The sequence below is a fragment of the Paramormyrops kingsleyae genome, chromosome 14 (genome assembly GCF_048594095.1).
Source record: "Paramormyrops kingsleyae isolate MSU_618 chromosome 14, PKINGS_0.4, whole genome shotgun sequence".
NCBI classification, from domain to species: Eukaryota; Metazoa; Chordata; class Actinopteri; order Osteoglossiformes; family Mormyridae; genus Paramormyrops; species Paramormyrops kingsleyae.
Window position 1 is genome coordinate 20,470,285 of NC_132810.1, and position 18,313 is coordinate 20,488,597.

Sequence of the window (18,313 nt, forward strand, 5' to 3'; positions counted from 1 at the left end):
AACAGTGCCTCACACTCCCAGGACCAGGGTTCAAGCCTCCACCCATGCACAACCACCACCCCAACAACATGTGGAGGCCAGGAAAGAGGACAACCACCGCCACCACCGCCCCCCCCCCCCCAAGATATACAGTTAAGAAAAAACCAACTGCCACACTTAGGGCCCCCACCTTATTATTAAACAAGTGTGAGAGCAGCAAGACTTATAATAATAATACACAACCCTTAACCCCACCTATTAGACTGGCCAAGGCTAGACTTGAACCCATGACCTTCTGATCACAAGCACAGACACTTAGCCCACTAAGCCACACAAGCCAGTACAGACACTCAACAACTTGGTCTTCTAGTTTACCTGAAACGGCACCAGTGCATAACTAATGGTGAGGAAGGAACATCCAGTCAAAATCAAAATAAAGGAGGGGGTGGCTTGGTAGGGTAGTGGTTAGCAACAGTGTCTCACACTCCCAGGACCAGGGTTCAAGCCTCCCCCCATGCACAACCACCACCCCAACAACATGTGGAGGCCAAGAAAGAGGACAACCACCACCACCCCCCCAAGATATACAGTTAAGAAAAAACCAACTGCCACACTTAGGGCCCCCACCTTATTATTAAACAAGTGTGAGAGCAGCAAGACTTATAATAGTAATACACAACCCTTAACCCCACCTATTAGACTGGCCAAGGCTAGACTTGAACCCATGACCTTCTGATCACAAGCACAGACACTTAGCCCACTAAGCCACACAAGCCAGTACAGACACTCAACAACTTGGTCTTCTAGTTTACCTGAAACGGCACCAGTGCATAACTAATGGTGAGGAAGGAACATCCAGTCAAAATCAAAATAAAGGAGGGGGTGGCTTGGTAGGGTAGTGGTTAGCAACAGTGCCTCACACTCCCAGGACCAGGGTTCAAGCCTCCCCCCATGCACAACCACCACCCCAACAACATGTGGAGGCCAAGAAAGAGGACAACCACCACCACCCCCCCCCCCCCCCCAAGATATACAGTTAAGAAAAAACCAACTGCCACACTTAGGGCCCCCACCTTATTATTAAACAAGTGTGAGAGCAGCAAGACTTATAATAATAATACACAACCCTTAACCCCACCTATTCTTATAAACCAACAGACTGACCAAGGCTAGACTTGAACCCATGACCTTCTGATCACAAGCACAGACACTTAGCCCACTAAGCCACACAAGCCAGTACAGACACTCAACAACTTGGTCTTCTAGTTTACCTGAAACGGCACCAGTGCATAACTAATGGTGAGGAAGGAACATCCAGTCAAAATCAAAATAAAGGAGGGGGGTGGCTTGGTAGGGTAGTGGTTAGCAACAGTGCCTCACACTCCCAGGACCAGGGTTCAAGCCTCCACCCATGCACAACCACCACCCCAACAACATGTGGAGACCAAGAAAGATGACCACCACCCTCAGGTGCCCCCCCCCCAAGATATACAGTTAAGAAAAAACCAACTGCCACACTTAGGGCCCCCACCTTATTATTAAACAAGTGTGAGAGCAGCAAGACTTATAATAATAATACACAACCCTTAACCCCTCCTATTCTTATAAACCAACAGACTGGCCAAGGCTAGACTTGAACCCATGACCTTCTGATCACAAGCACAGACACTTAGCCCACTAAGCCACACAAGCCAGTACAGACACTCAACAACTTGGTCTTCTAGTTTACCTGAAACGGCACCAGTGCATAACTAATGGTGAGGAAGGAACATCCAGTCAAAATCAAAATAAAGGAGGGGGGTGGCTTGGTAGGGTAGTGGTTAGCAACAGTGCCTCACACTCCCAGGACCAGGGTTCAAGCCTCCACCCATGCACAACCACCACCCCAACAACATGTGGAGGCCAAGAAAGATGACCACCCCCCCCCCCCCCAAGATATACAGTTAAGAAAAAACCAACTGCCACACTTAGGGCCCCCACCTTATTATTAAACAAGTGTGAGAGCAGCAAGACTTATAATAATAATACACAACCCTTAACCCCACCTATTCTTATAAACCAACAGACTGGCCAAGGCTAGACCTGAACCCATGACCTTCTGATCACAAGCACAGACACTTAGCCCACTAAGCCACACAAGCCAGTACAGACACTCAACAACTTGGTCTTCTAGTTTACCTGAAACGGCACCAGTGCATAACTAATGGTGAGGAAGGAACATCCAGTCAAAATCAAAATAAAGGAGTGGGGTGGCTTGGTAGGGTAGTGGTTAGCAACAGTGCCTCACACTCCCAGGACCAGGGTTCAAGCCTCCCCCCATGCACAACCACCACCCCAACAACATGTGGAGGCCAAGAAAGAGGACAACCACCACCCCCCCCCCCCCCAAGATATACAGTTAAGAAAAAACCAACTGCCACACTTAGGGCCCCCACCTTATTATTAAACAAGTGTGAGAGCAGCAAGACTTATAATAATAATACACAACCCTTAACCCCACCTATTCTTATAAACCAACAGACTGGCCAAGGCTAGACTTGAACCCATGACCTTCTGATCACAAGCACAGACACTTAGCCCACTAAGCCACACAAGCCAGTACAGACACTCAACAACTTGGTCTTCTAGTTTACCTGAAACGGCACCAGTGCATAACTAATGGTGAGGAAGGAACATCCAGTCAAAATCAAAATAAAGGAGGGGGTGGCTTGGTAGGGTAGTGGTTAGCAACAGTGCCTCACACTCCCAGGACCAGGGTTCAAGCCTCCACCCATGCACAACCACCACCCCAACAACATGTGGAGGCCAAGAAAGATGACCACCACCCTCAGGTGCCCCCCCTCCCCCCAAGATATACAGTTAAGAAAAAAACCAACTGCCACACTTAGGGCCCCCACCTTATTATTAAACAAGTGTGAGAGCAGCAAGACTTATAATAATAACACACAACCCTTAACCCCACCTATTCTTATAAACCAACAGACTGGCCAAGGCTAGACTTGAACCCATGACCTTCTGATCACAAGCACAGACACTTAGCCCACTAAGCCACACAAGCCAGTACAGACACTCAACAACTTGGTCTTCTAGTTTACCTGAAACGGCACCAGTGCATAACTAATGGTGAGGAAGGAACATCCAGTCAAAATCAAAATAAAGGAGGGGGTGGCTTGGTAGGGTAGTGGTTAGCAACAGTGCCTCACACTCCCAGGACCAGGGTTCAAGCCTCCACCCATGCACAACCACCACCCCAACAACATGTGGAGGCCAAGAAAGAGGACAACCACCACCACCACCACCACCACCAAGATATACAGTTAAGAAAAAACCAACTGCCACACTTAGGGCCCCCACCTTATTATTAAACAAGTGTGAGAGCAGCAAGACTTATAATAATAATACACAACCCTTAACCCCACCTATTAGACTGGCCAAGGCTAGACTTGAACCCATGACCTTCTGATCACAAGCACAGACACTTAGCCCACTAAGCCACACAAGCCAGTACAGACACTCAACAACTTGGTCTTCTAGTTTACCTGAAACGGCACCAGTGCATAACTAATGGTGAGGAAGGAACATCCAGTCAAAATCAAAATAAAGGAGGGGGGTGGCTTGGTAGGGTAGTGGTTAGCAACAGTGCCTCACACTCCCAGGACCAGGGTTCAAGCCTCCACCCATGCACAACCACCACCCCAACAACATGTGGAGGCCAAGAAAGATGACCACCACCCTCAGGTGCCCCCCCCCCCAAGATATACAGTTAAGAAAAAACCAACTGCCACACTTAGGGCCCCCACCTTATTATTAAACAAGTGTGAGAGCAGCAAGACTTATAATAATAATACACAACCCTTAACCCCACCTATTCTTATAAACCAACAGACTGGCCAAAGCTAGACTTGAACCCATGACCTTCTGATCACAAGCACAGACACTTAGCCCACTAAGCCACACAAGCCAGTACAGACACTCAACAACTTGGTCTTCTAGTTTACCTGAAACGGCACCAGTGCATAACTAATGGTGAGGAAGGAACATCCAGTCAAAATCAAAATAAAGGAGTGGGGTGGCTTGGTAGGGTAGTGGTTAGCAACAGTGCCTCACACTCCCAGGACCAGGGTTCAAGCCTCCCCCCATGCACAACCACCACCCCAACAACATGTGGAGGCCAAGAAAGATGACCACCCCCCCCTCCCCCCAAGATATACAGTTAAGAAAAAACCAACTGCCACACTTAGGGCCCCCACCTTATTATTAAACAAGTGTGAGAGCAGCAAGACTTATAATAATAATACACAACCCTTAACCCCACCTATTCTTATAAACCAACAGACTGGCCAAGGCTAGACTTGAACCCATGACCTTCTGATCACAAGCACAGACACTTAGCCCACTAAGCCACACAAGCCAGTACAGACACTCAACAACTTGGTCTTCTAGTTTACCTGAAACGGCACCAGTGCATAACTAATGGTGAGGAAGGAACATCCAGTCAAAATCAAAATAAAGGAGGGGGGTGGCTTGGTAGGGTAGTGGTTAGCAACAGTGCCTCACACTCCCAGGACCAGGGTTCAAGCCTCCACCCATGCACAGCCACCACCCCAACAACATGTGGAGGCCAAGAAAGATGACCACCACCCTCAGGTGCCCCCCCCCAAGATATACAGTTAAGAAAAAACCAACTGCCACACTTAGGGCCCCCACCTTATTATTAAACAAGTGTGAGAGCAGCAAGACTTATAATAATAATACACAACCCTTAACCCCTCCTATTCTTATAAACCAACAGACTGGCCAAGGCTAGACTTGAACCCATGACCTTCTGATCACAAGCACAGACACTTAGCCCACTAAGCCACACAAGCCAGTACAGACACTCAACAACTTGGTCTTCTAGTTTACCTGAAACGGCACCAGTGCATAACTAATGGTGAGGAAGGAACATCCAGTCAAAATGTGGTTAGCAACAGTGCCTCACACTCCCAGGACCAGGGTTCAAGCCTCCCCCCATGCACAACCACCACCCCAACAACATGTGGAGGCCAAGAAAGATGACCACCACCCTCAGGTGCCCCCCCTCCCCCCAAGATATACAGTTAAGAAAAAAACCAACTGCCACACTTAGGGCCCCCACCTTATTATTAAACAAGTGTGAGAGCAGCAAGACTTATAATAATAATACACAACCCTTAACCCCACCTATTCTTATAAACCAACAGACTGGCCAAGGCTAGACTTGAACCCATGACCTTCTGATCACAAGCACAGACACTTAGCCCACTAAGCCACACAAGCCAGTACAGACACTCAACAACTTGGTCTTCTAGTTTACCTGAAACGGCACCAGTGCATAACTAATGGTGAGGAAGGAACATCCAGTCAAAATCAAAATAAAGGAGGGGGGTGGCTTGGTAGGGTAGTGGTTAGCAACAGTGCCTCACACTCCCAGGACCAGGGTTCAAGCCTCCACCCATGCACAACCACCACCCCAACAACATGTGGAGGCCAAGAAAGATGACCACCCCCCCCAAGATATACAGTTAAGAAAAAACCAACTGCCACACTTAGGGCCCCCACCTTATTATTAAACAAGTGTGAGAGCAGCAAGACTTATAATAATAATACACAACCCTTAACCCCACCTATTCTTATAAACCAACAGACTGGCCAAGGCTAGACTTGAACCCATGACCTTCTGATCACAAGCACAGACACTTAGCCCACTAAGCCACACAAGCCAGTACAGACACTCAACAACTTGGTCTTCTAGTTTACCTGAAACGGCACCAGTGCATAACTAATGGTGAGGAAGGAACATCCAGTCAAAATCAAAATAAAGGAGGGGGTGGCTTGGTAGGGTAGTGGTTAGCAACAGTGCCTCACACTCCCAGGACCAGGGTTCAAGCCTCCCCCCATGCACAACCACCACCCCAACAACATGTGGAGGCCAAGAAAGATGACCACCCCCCCCTCCCCCCAAGATATACAGTTAAGAAAAAACCAACTGCCACACTTAGGGCCCCCACCTTATTATTAAACAAGTGTGAGAGCAGCAAGACTTATAATAATAATACACAACCCTTAACCCCACCTATTCTTATAAACCAACAGACTGGCCAAGGCTAGACTTGAACCCATGACCTTCTGATCACAAGCACAGACACTTAGCCCACTAAGCCACACAAGCCAGTACAGACACTCAACAACTTGGTCTTCTAGTTTACCTGAAACGGCACCAGTGCATAACTAATGGTGAGGAAGGAACATCCAGTCAAAATCAAAATAAAGGAGGGGGGTGGCTTGGTAGGGTAGTGGTTAGCAACAGTGCCTCACACTCCCAGGACCAGGGTTCAAGCCTCCACCCATGCACAGCCACCACCCCAACAACATGTGGAGGCCAAGAAAGATGACCACCACCCTCAGGTGCCCCCCCCCAAGATATACAGTTAAGAAAAAACCAACTGCCACACTTAGGGCCCCCACCTTATTATTAAACAAGTGTGAGAGCAGCAAGACTTATAATAATAATACACAACCCTTAACCCCTCCTATTCTTATAAACCAACAGACTGGCCAAGGCTAGACTTGAACCCATGACCTTCTGATCACAAGCACAGACACTTAGCCCACTAAGCCACACAAGCCAGTACAGACACTCAACAACTTGGTCTTCTAGTTTACCTGAAACGGCACCAGTGCATAACTAATGGTGAGGAAGGAACATCCAGTCAAAATGTGGTTAGCAACAGTGCCTCACACTCCCAGGACCAGGGTTCAAGCCTCCCCCCATGCACAACCACCACCCCAACAACATGTGGAGGCCAAGAAAGATGACCACCACCCTCAGGTGCCCCCCCTCCCCCCAAGATATACAGTTAAGAAAAAAACCAACTGCCACACTTAGGGCCCCCACCTTATTATTAAACAAGTGTGAGAGCAGCAAGACTTATAATAATAATACACAACCCTTAACCCCACCTATTCTTATAAACCAACAGACTGGCCAAGGCTAGACTTGAACCCATGACCTTCTGATCACAAGCACAGACACTTAGCCCACTAAGCCACACAAGCCAGTACAGACACTCAACAACTTGGTCTTCTAGTTTACCTGAAACGGCACCAGTGCATAACTAATGGTGAGGAAGGAACATCCAGTCAAAATCAAAATAAAGGAGGGGGGTGGCTTGGTAGGGTAGTGGTTAGCAACAGTGCCTCACACTCCCAGGACCAGGGTTCAAGCCTCCACCCATGCACAACCACCACCCCAACAACATGTGGAGGCCAAGAAAGATGACCACCCCCCCCAAGATATACAGTTAAGAAAAAACCAACTGCCACACTTAGGGCCCCCACCTTATTATTAAACAAGTGTGAGAGCAGCAAGACTTATAATAATAATACACAACCCTTAACCCCACCTATTCTTATAAACCAACAGACTGGCCAAGGCTAGACTTGAACCCATGACCTTCTGATCACAAGCACAGACACTTAGCCCACTAAGCCACACAAGCCAGTACAGATACTCAACAACTTGGTCTTCTAGTTTACCTGAAACGGCACCAGTGCATAACTAATGGTGAGGAAGGAACATCCAGTCAAAATCAAAATAAAGGAGGGGGGTGGCTTGGTAGGGTAGTGGTTAGCAACAGTGCCTCACACTCCCAGGACCAGGGTTCAAGCCTCCACCCATGCACAACCACCACCCCAACAACATGTGGAGGCCAAGAAAGATGACCACCACCCTCAGGTGCCCCCCCCAAGATATACAGTTAAGAAAAAACCAACTGCCACACTTAGGGCCCCCACCTTATTATTAAACAAGTGTGAGAGCAGCAAGACTTATAATAATAATACACAACCCTTAACCCCACCTATTCTTATAAACCAACAGACTGGCCAAGGCTAGACTTGAACCCATGACCTTCTGATCACAAGCACAGACACTTAGCCCACTAAGCCACACAAGCCAGTACAGACACTCAACAACTTGGTCTTCTAGTTTACCTGAAACGGCACCAGTGCATAACTAATGGTGAGTGTGAGGGACCAGCAAGCAGACTCAGGGGCACAGAATTAGTTACTAACCAAAACTTTACTGAAAATCGAAAAATCATCAAAACACAAAAAGCATATCCAACAAAGGAAAATCCAGGGCCCAATAAAATGAGGTCAACCAAACAGAATGAAACCAAAATTAAAGCAAAGCATAACCCAACCTACACTAAACATAACTGACCTAACAAATAACACACTGGGGAAACATATATACTGGGTGATCAATCCAGCAACACACACAAGGGGGGAACACTACCATAACATTTATACCTACATGCCACTAACTAAATAAACCCCATAACATATTGAGCCCATACAATTATACAAATAATTTTATAAAGAAAAACCTAAATCAAAAAATGTTAACAAAGAAATAACAAACAACTATGCCACAACCCAGCTCCTCATCCCCCTACTGTGGGCACCTGTTGGTACTGCCAATGGGGATTAAAAAGGAACCATGACCATCCAGGCCGTTTGTCCGTCGGACCAATAAAATGCATGCACCACTTCCCGTTTCACCCCAGGTAACTGCAACATGTTGTTGTGGCCATCTCAGGCCATCACAGGCTCCCCCCCTTCCAGACTCACGCTGAAACAGCGAGAGAGATAATCCGCCATGATGTTATCCTTACCAGGAACATGGCTCACTGTGAACCGAAAAGGCTGCATTGCCAAGTACCATCGTGTAATTCTGCTATTGGAGTCCTTCATCCGTTGCAGCCATTGGAGGGCTTTGTGATCTGTCTCCAAGCTGAACTCCCTACCCAACAGGTAGTACTTAAGAGAGTCCAACGCCCATTTCACAGCCAAGCATTCCTTCTCCACTGTTGCATACCGGACCTCCCTGGGGGACAGCTTACGGCTAATGAATGCCACTGGATGCCGATTATTCACGGGTCCCTGCAGAAGTACGGCCCCAATCCCCCTCTCTGAAGCATCCGTCTGTAGAATAAAGGGCTGATTAAAATCTGGACACTGCAACACAGGGTCCGTACCCAGAGCATGCTGGATGTCCCGGAAAGCAGCCGTTGCCCCCTTAGTCCATCTCAACTGGTTAGGGCATCGTGATCCCACCATATCTGTTAACAGAGCAGCCCTAGCAGAGAAGTTAGGGATAAACCGATGGTAAAATCCTGCCATGCCGATGAAAGACCTCAGCTGTTTCCTAGTCTGAGGTAGGGGGCAACTTTCAATGGCCTGGACCTTTTGGACTTGTGGCCTAACCATCCCCTTGCCAATAACAAAACCCAAGTACTCTACCTCAGGCTGGGCAAACACACACTTTGATGGATTCACGGTCAGGCCTGCCGAACTAAGACGCCCCAGGACTGCCTTGAGATGCTCCAAATGTTCTTCCCAGGAGGTGCTGTAAACCACAATATCATCAAGGTAGGCTGAAGCAAAGTCTGGCACACCCAATAACACTTGGTCAATCAGTCTCTGAAATGTTGCCGGAGCCCCATGCAAACCAAATGGAAGAACTGTAAAATGGTATAGTCCCCATGGCGTCCGAAATGCAGTCAACTCCCGTGCTGATCCTGTCAGTGGGATTTGCCAATACCCCTTACACAGATCAATAGTAGTTAGATATTTTGCTTTCCCCAATCGTTCAATCAGTTCATCAATCCGAGGGGTGGGATAAGAGTCAAACTTGGAAACAGAGTTGAGGTACCGAAAATCAATACAAAACCGTATCGCGCCGTCTTTCTTAGGTACCAGTACCACAGGGTGGCACCACTCACTCCTTGAGGGCTCTATGATTCCTAGGGATAGCATCAACTCCACCTCTTCCTTCAAAGATGACTGCAGCCTTTCGGGGATCCTGTAACTCATGCGTCTCACCGTGACATTGGATTTCAATACAATATCATGTTCAACCATTTTTGTACGACCAGGCGTCTGTGCAAACACCTCAGGTGTACATAAAGCTTCCACCTGAGACTGCTGGTCCTGAGACAAATGTCCCAATTCCAAATCCCCTATAATTGACTGTGGCAAGTATTGATCCTCAGTTTCTTCATCCTCCTCCACCTTCCTTATTAATAATACCTCTTTCTCTGACCTTGAGACCCATTCCTTGAGAAGGTTCACATGAATCACCTTGCTGGAGCGCTTCTGTCCTGGCATCAAGATTTTATAAGTGGCTGGCCCCATCTTCTTCTCCACTTCAAAAGGCCCTTGCCACTTTGCCAGCAGCTTACTCTCCTGACTTGGCAACATTACCAGCACCTTCTGACCAGGCTCAAAATTCCTTTGGCGAGCTGACTGGTCATACCACCTTTTCTGTGCCTTCTGAGCCTCTGCCATGTGCTCCTGGGCCAGCACCGTCATTTCCTCCAGCTTATCACGCATCTGTATTACATAGGAGACAATGTTGACCTGCTCTTCCTGCCCCTGGTGTCCCTCCCAAGCATCTTTGAGAAGAGTCAGGGGTCCTCTGACCTCCCTGCCATATAACAACTCAAAGGGGGAGAAACCTGTAGAGGCCTGTGGTACCTCTCTATATGCAAACAAAAGGTATGGCAACCATTGGTCCCAATCTGAGCCCTTATCATTCACAAACTTCCGTAACATTTGTTTTAACGTTTGGTTAAACCTTTCTGTCAAACCGTCTGTCTGAGGATGATATGGTGTCGTCCGCACACCCTTAATGCCCAGCAACCGATAAACTTGCTTAAGCAATGTAGACATAAAATTTGTACCCTGGTCTGTCAGAATCTCCAGAGGAAGTCCTACCCTTGAAAACAACTGCACTAAGCAAGATGCCACATGCTTAGCTTTAACAGACCTCAAAGGGAAGACTTCTGGATACTTGGTAGCATAGTCTGTGATCACTAACATAAACTGATTCCCTGACTTACTCCTTTCCAGAGGACCTACTATGTCCATTCCCAGCCGTGAAAAAGGAGTACTAATGATGGGAAGAGGCTGAAGAGGGGCTTTTAAGGGGCCCTTACTTGAGGTTTTCTGACACAGGACAGCTTCTACAAAATTGTGCTACCCCTACCCGCAAACCAGGCCAGTAAAAGTAGCGCTCAATGCGTGCGGTGGTTTTGTGTTTCCCCAGGTGGCCAGCCCAGGGAATGGAATGACCTAAAGAGAGCACAGTCTCCCGCACCCCTTGTGGAACCACCAACTGCTTAACTGACCCTCGTTGACGGTAGAGCACACCCTGCTGAATAAAGAAATTCTGTCCAGCTATCAAATCCCTCTCTGCCCCTTTCTCCCTAGCCTTCTGAAAACACCAAGTTAAACTCTGATCTTCCTCCTGCATTTTACCCACATTGCCAGGTAGCTTCAGACCTAAACACAGTTCAGGTTTGACCTCCCCTGTTGCTCTGGTGGCTGAATATTCCAACTTCTCTCGCCTCTTCTGCCTTCGTGACTTGCGAGACCTCCCGGGTACAGTCTCCAGGTCAGCATTATAAAATGGCAGAACACCAAGAGTTGAGGATGCCTCCTGAGACTGCTTTGCCTGTGATCGAGTCACTACATTACACATAGGGGTAGGTTGCAACAAATCAAAAAGCACTGGCAAATCACGACCTAATATTACCGCAAAGGGGAGATTTTCAGCAATTCCTACCTTTAAAAGATAGGTCTGCCCTTGTACCTTAACATATACATCAGATGTGGGAAGGTACCTTTTATAAAGAAAAACCTAAATCAAAAAATGTTAACAAAGAAATAACAAACAACTATGCCACAACCCAGCTCCTCATCCCCCTACTGTGGGCACCTGTTGGTACTGCCAATGGGGATTAAAAAGGAACCATGACCATCCAGGCCGTTTGTCCGTCGGACCAATAAAATGCATGCACCACTTCCCGTTTCACCCCAGGTAACTGCAACATGTTGTTGTGGCCATCTCAGGCCATCACAGTGAGGAAGGAACATCCAGTCAAAATCAAAATAAAGGAGGGGGTGGCTTGGTAGGGTAGTGGTTAGCAACAGTGCCTCACACTCCCAGGACCAGGGTTCAAGCCTCCCCCCATGCACAACCACCACCCCAACAACATGTGGAGGCCAAGAAAGATGACCTCCCCCCCCTCCCCCCAAGATATACAGTTAAGAAAAAACCAACTGCCACACTTAGGGCCCCCACCTTATTATTAAACAAGTGTGAGAGCAGCAAGACTTATAATAATAATACACAACCCTTAACCCCACCTATTCTTATAAACCAACAGACTGGCCAAGGCTAGACTTGAACCCATGACCTTCTGATCACAAGCACAGACACTTAGCCCACTAAGCCACACAAGCCAGTACAGACACTCAACAACTTGGTCTTCTAGTTTACCTGAAACGGCACCAGTGCATAACTAATGGTGAGGAAGGAACATCCAGTCAAAATCAAAATAAAGGAGGGGGTGGCTTGGTAGGGTAGTGGTTAGCAACAGTGCCTCACACTCCCAGGACCAGGGTTCAAGCCTCCACCCATGCACAACCACCACCCCAACAACATGTGGAGGCCAAGAAAGATGACCACCCCCCCCCTCCCCCCAAGATATACAGTTAAGAAAAGACCAACTGCCACACTTAGGGCCCCCACCTTATTATTAAACAAGTGTGAGAGCAACAAGACTTATAATAATAATACACAACCCTTAACCCCACCTATTCTTATAAACCAACAGACTGGCCAAGGCTAGACTTGAACCCATGACCTTCTGATCACAAGCACAGACACTTAGCCCACTAAGCCACACAAGCCAGTACAGACACTCAACAACTTGGTCTTCTAGTTTACCTGAAACGGCACCAGTGCATAACTAATGGTGAGGAAGGAACATCCAGTCAAAATCAAAATAAAAGAGGGGGGTGGCTTGGTAGGGTAGTGGTTAGCAACAGTGCCTCACACTCCCAGGACCAGGGTTCAAGCCTCCCCCCATGCACAACCACCACCCCAACAACATGTGGAGGCCAACCACCACCGCCCCCCCCCCCCCCCCCCCCAAGATATACAGTTAAGAAAAAACCAACTGCCACACTTAGGGCCCCCACCTTATTATTAAACAAGTGTGAGAGCAGCAAGACATAATAATAATACACAACCCTTAACCCCACCTATTCTTATAAACCAACAGACTGGCCAAGGCTAGACTTGAACCCATGACCTTCTGATCACAAGCACAGACACTTAGCCCACTAAGCCACACAAGCCAGTACAGACACTCAACAACTTGGTCTTCTAGTTTACCTGAAACGGCACCAGTGCATAACTAATGGTGAGGAAGGAACATCCAGTCAAAATCAAAATAAAGGAGGGGGGTGGCTTGGTAGGGTAGTGGTTAACAACAGTGCCTCACACTCCCAGGACCAGGGTTCAAGCCTCCACCCATGCACAACCACCACCCCAACAACATGTGGAGGCCAAGAAAGATTACCACCACCCCCAAGATATACAGTTAAGAAAAAACCAACTGCCACACTTAGGGCCCCCACCTTATTATTAAACAAGTGTGAGAGCAACAAGACTTATAATAATAATACACAACCCTTAACCCCACCTATTCTTATAAACCAACAGACTGGCCAAGGCTAGACTTGAACCCATGACCTTCTGATCACAAGCACAGACACTTAGCCCACTAAGCCACACAAGCCAGTACAGACACTCAACAACTTGGTCTTCTAGTTTACCTGAAACGGCACCAGTGCATAACTAATGGTGAGGAAGGAACATCCAGTCAAAATCAAAATAAAAGAGGGGGGTGGCTTGGTAGGGTAGTGGTTAGCAACAGTGCCTCACACTCCCAGGACCAGGGTTCAAGCCTCCCCCCATGCACAACCACCACCCCAACAACATGTGGAGGCCAACCACCACCGCCCCCCCCCCCCCCCCCCCCCCCCCCCCCCCCCCCCCCCAAGATATACAGTTAAGAAAAAACCAACTGCCACACTTAGGGCCCCCACCTTATTATTAAACAAGTGTGAGAGCAGCAAGACATAATAATAATACACAACCCTTAACCCCACCTATTCTTATAAACCAACAGACTGGCCAAGGCTAGACTTGAACCCATGACCTTCTGATCACAAGCACAGACACTTAGCCCACTAAGCCACACAAGCCAGTACAGACACTCAACAACTTGGTCTTCTAGTTTACCTGAAACGGCACCAGTGCATAACTAATGGTGAGGAAGGAACATCCAGTCAAAATCAAAATAAAGGAGGGGGGTGGCTTGGTAGGGTAGTGGTTAGCAACAGTGCCTCACACTCCCACATCCTTATAAACCAACAGACTGGCCAAGGCTGGACTTGAACCCATGACTTTCTGATCACAAGCACAGACACTTAGCCCACTAAGCCACACAAGCCATTACATTACCAGTGCATAACTAATGGTGAGGAAGGAACATCCAGGCGAAATCAAAATATAGGACAGGCAGGCCAAGGCTGGGCTTGAACCCATGATCTTCTGACCACAAGCACAGACACTTAGCCCACTAAGCCACACAAGCCAGTACAGATGCTCAACAACTTGGTCTTCTAGTTTACCTGAAACGGCACCAGTGCATAACTAATGGTGAGGAAGGAACATCCAGTCAAAATCAAAATAAAGGAGGGGGGTGGCTTGGTAGGGTAGTGGTTAGCAACAGTGCCTCACACTCCCAGGACCAGGGTTCAAGCCTCCCCCCATGCACAACCACCACCACCCCAACAACATGTGGAGGCCAAGAAAGATGACCACCAACCTCAAGTGCCCCCCCCCAAGATATACAGTTAAGAAAAAACCAACTGCCACACTTAGGGCCCCCACCTTATTATTAAACAAGTGTGAGAGCAGCAAGACTAATAATAATACACAACCCTTAACCCCACCTATTCTTATAAACCAACAGACTGGCCAAGACTAGACTTGAATCCATGACCTTCAGATCACAAGCAGACACTTAGCCTACTAAGCCAGTACAAATACTGAACAACTCAGTCTTCTAGTTTACCTGAAATGGCACCAGTGCATAACTAATGGTGAGGAAGGAACATCCAGGCGAAACCAAATAAAGGACAGGCAGGCTTTGAACCCATGACCTTCTGATCACAAACACAGACACTTAGCCCACTAAGCTGCACAAGCCAGTACAGACACACAACTCGGTTTCCTACTTTAGCTGAAACAGCACAGGTACATAACTAATGGTGAGGAGGAATAGGGTACAGTGCACAACTTTTAGGGTACAGTGCACAACTAAGCCATGCTACATTTTCACACATTCATTGGAATGCTGACATTATCTCCTCATTCACAGTTTGGAGGTCACAGCTACAGCTTGAACCAGCAACCTTCAGATCACAGTCACAGGGGCTTAGCCTACAGAGCCACTCTCTGCCCCTACAGGACACTGCTCAGAATTTAACTTTGACTCTGGTGTGGATACGGGCCACAATTGGAAACATTCAATGTAAATCTGGCCCATATGTGGCCCTTATTGGTTTAGAATGCAGAAAGCGGATTCAGACCAATATTGGTCCGTTGTGCAAAAAGACACTGGGCCAGATCCAGTTTTCGGATCTGCAGCGATTTCTGAACATCATTCAGCCCAGATCCGGTTCAGATCTCGCTATTTGAGGCCATCAGCTTAGCACATCAGCTGCACGTCTGGTAAGTGACTGATCATACGTATACGGTCAGGCAAATGCGCGCCGGATCAGCAGAGTGTATACAGACCAGCTGTAATCATATAGAACTCTGGACAGATTCTGGGGCAGACTCTCCTGCCCCAATGTCACTGGCATCCAGATTTAAGGAGTTGCAGGTGTATCTGGCCCACAATCAGTTGCTATGTGGGATTCCCTTCTGACAGTTGCTTGTCTTTTGTCCAGTAATTACACTATTTATCATGTAATTGCACTAGATGTTTGCTGTTGCTGCTCTTTACACCTAAATTTCCATCCGTCCATCCATCCATCCAAGAAAAATCCCCTAATATCCTATTTTAAGACTTCTTTGTTGTTTGTTTATCACTAAAGGATGAATTTAACTTCACTTGGATGTTAGTCGGTTGTCTGTGTTGATTCACAAGGGGAATTTTTAAACATCTGTACACATCAGGCTGCTTGAATACAACAAACTCAAGAACTCATTTCCTTAGCATGTGCCATTTACGCTAGGTCCCTAACCCCCGCACCCCCATCTCTGCTCACATTTTATGACGTTCTAATGGGGAATCTGCAGCAGCATCTTCTCCTGACCTTGTAGGACCCATGGTGCATGTAACACACTTTCCTTTGTATATGTTGGACATTATCTGCCGGTAAAATTAACTTTTTTTCTGAAAGAGGGAGACAACAAAGTCAAAGTTGCCCTTTACAGTTTAATGTCACAAGGGTCAAACGGAACGTCCAAGAACCTAATGCAATGTTTCTACAATGCTTTCACCCCGGTATTCAACCAGGTGATGTCACGCCATTGGGGCTTAAATTAATTTGCATAATATGCATATTGAACAATATGACCTGTGACATCTCTTAGTATCTGACATCCAAAGGGCGTCTTTGATCTTCCCGGCCTGTGAACGTGTCCACTGCCGACCTGTGGCGACATCTTTCCATTTTTTTCTTTTTTTAAATGATAGTGATTGAAAATTACCACCTAGGAGGATACCATCTGCGCTGTCCTTTCACAGCTTATTAACTTGCTTTTTTAAAAGTTTAGCGGCGACGGAGAAGCTGCACGCGGATAGGCGCGCCCCCCCCGAGCTTTTCCAAGATCCGCCGAGTAACAAGCTGTTTGCGGTGGAGATGGATAGACGCTTAGATAGATGGATGTAACCAACCGTAAGTCGCTCAGAACAGAATATTGCGTTTTACTTTCCAATGCGGCGCTATACTATAATATACGAGACGAGTGGCGACTCAAAGAGACACTCCGCTCCATCACACAAACACGCGACGATGATTTGTAAACATCAATCCACCGGTACCAGTAAGAAACCAAAGCGATCGTAGTAAACACACTTGAACATGCATCTGCACCCCTCCCACAGAGCAGGACTCGAACCCACAACCCCGGTGGTGCCCGGCCACCACGTTCCATCACTTAGCCGCCACGCGCTGCCCCAGATGGCCTCATATTTAATTCATGCGTGCGTTTAAAAATGATTTGGCGTACTGTACAGAGCGGCGTGCATTAATATCAGCAGTCAGGCGAACAGCCCCCGGAAAGCCGCAACCTTCAGCATCCCCGATGTTATTAGCCATAATGTTGCGGTTAATTGCTAGCCAGTCATGTGATGCATAGCTACCAAATAACATATAGCCTATTTACCCAGCGAGCGTTAGCCATGCAAACTAAGTGTGAGAACTAAGATACGGGATTTTATAATCTATTTTTTTGGACGCATGAGACCCTTCTGAAATATTTCCTTTTTTCTTTCGATGTGTGCAAATGATAGAAGGTCATTCCTGAGAAGGACGCGTGGGCAGCCCAGCCGACCAAATAAGGGCTCGGCTTTACTGGGCTGCACCGCCGCCACGCACGGGCATCCCAGTCCGAGAGCGGAGAGCATGAAGCAGAAGCTGTCATCGCAAAAGCCTCCTGCTTTCTGTAAAGTTTCAGAACTAAGCTTACACAAAAACGTCTTTTGGTGGTCATTTTGTATCTACCTCGTTCTGCAGGTTATTTATAGCAATCATAAATTACACTTTAAATCAGTATCCAGACACAAAGCCTGCGGAGTACGAGAATGAAGACAATTATGAGTACTTTATATGCTGATCATTATGAACTAAGTATTTATTTAACATCTACTGCCAGGATTAGTTTGCTAGAGACATCATGCGTGAAGCGTGTAATTAAACACATGTCAGTAGCTAAGTGCAGTATGTAGTTGATATATGAAAGGGAAATGTAGCCTATGTCAAAAACAGGTAAAACTGCCGGTGTTCTGACAAAACGTCCTACTTTATCAAAACATCCTACCGTAGTGCTAATCGATAACCCTAACCCTAACTCTTACCCTAACCCTAACCCCTAAAACCTAACCCTAATCCCAAAACGGTGGAACTGCACATGCGCAGAAAGGCTCGATAGCACGTCTCGATAGGTAGGATGTTTTGTCAGAGCACCGGCTTATGACCCCCAACTCCTTCGCCACCTGCATTAAGGGTAGAAGTAAATATTCCCATATTTGGTCGCATTCGGCTCAATTGGGAGTTATAAACACAATCTGCCAGCCGGGCTGAGTCTGAAGAGGTGTTTCGCCCCAAAATGGCACTTTCATCCGTCTACCGTTGCCACAAAGAACGGGTATATAAT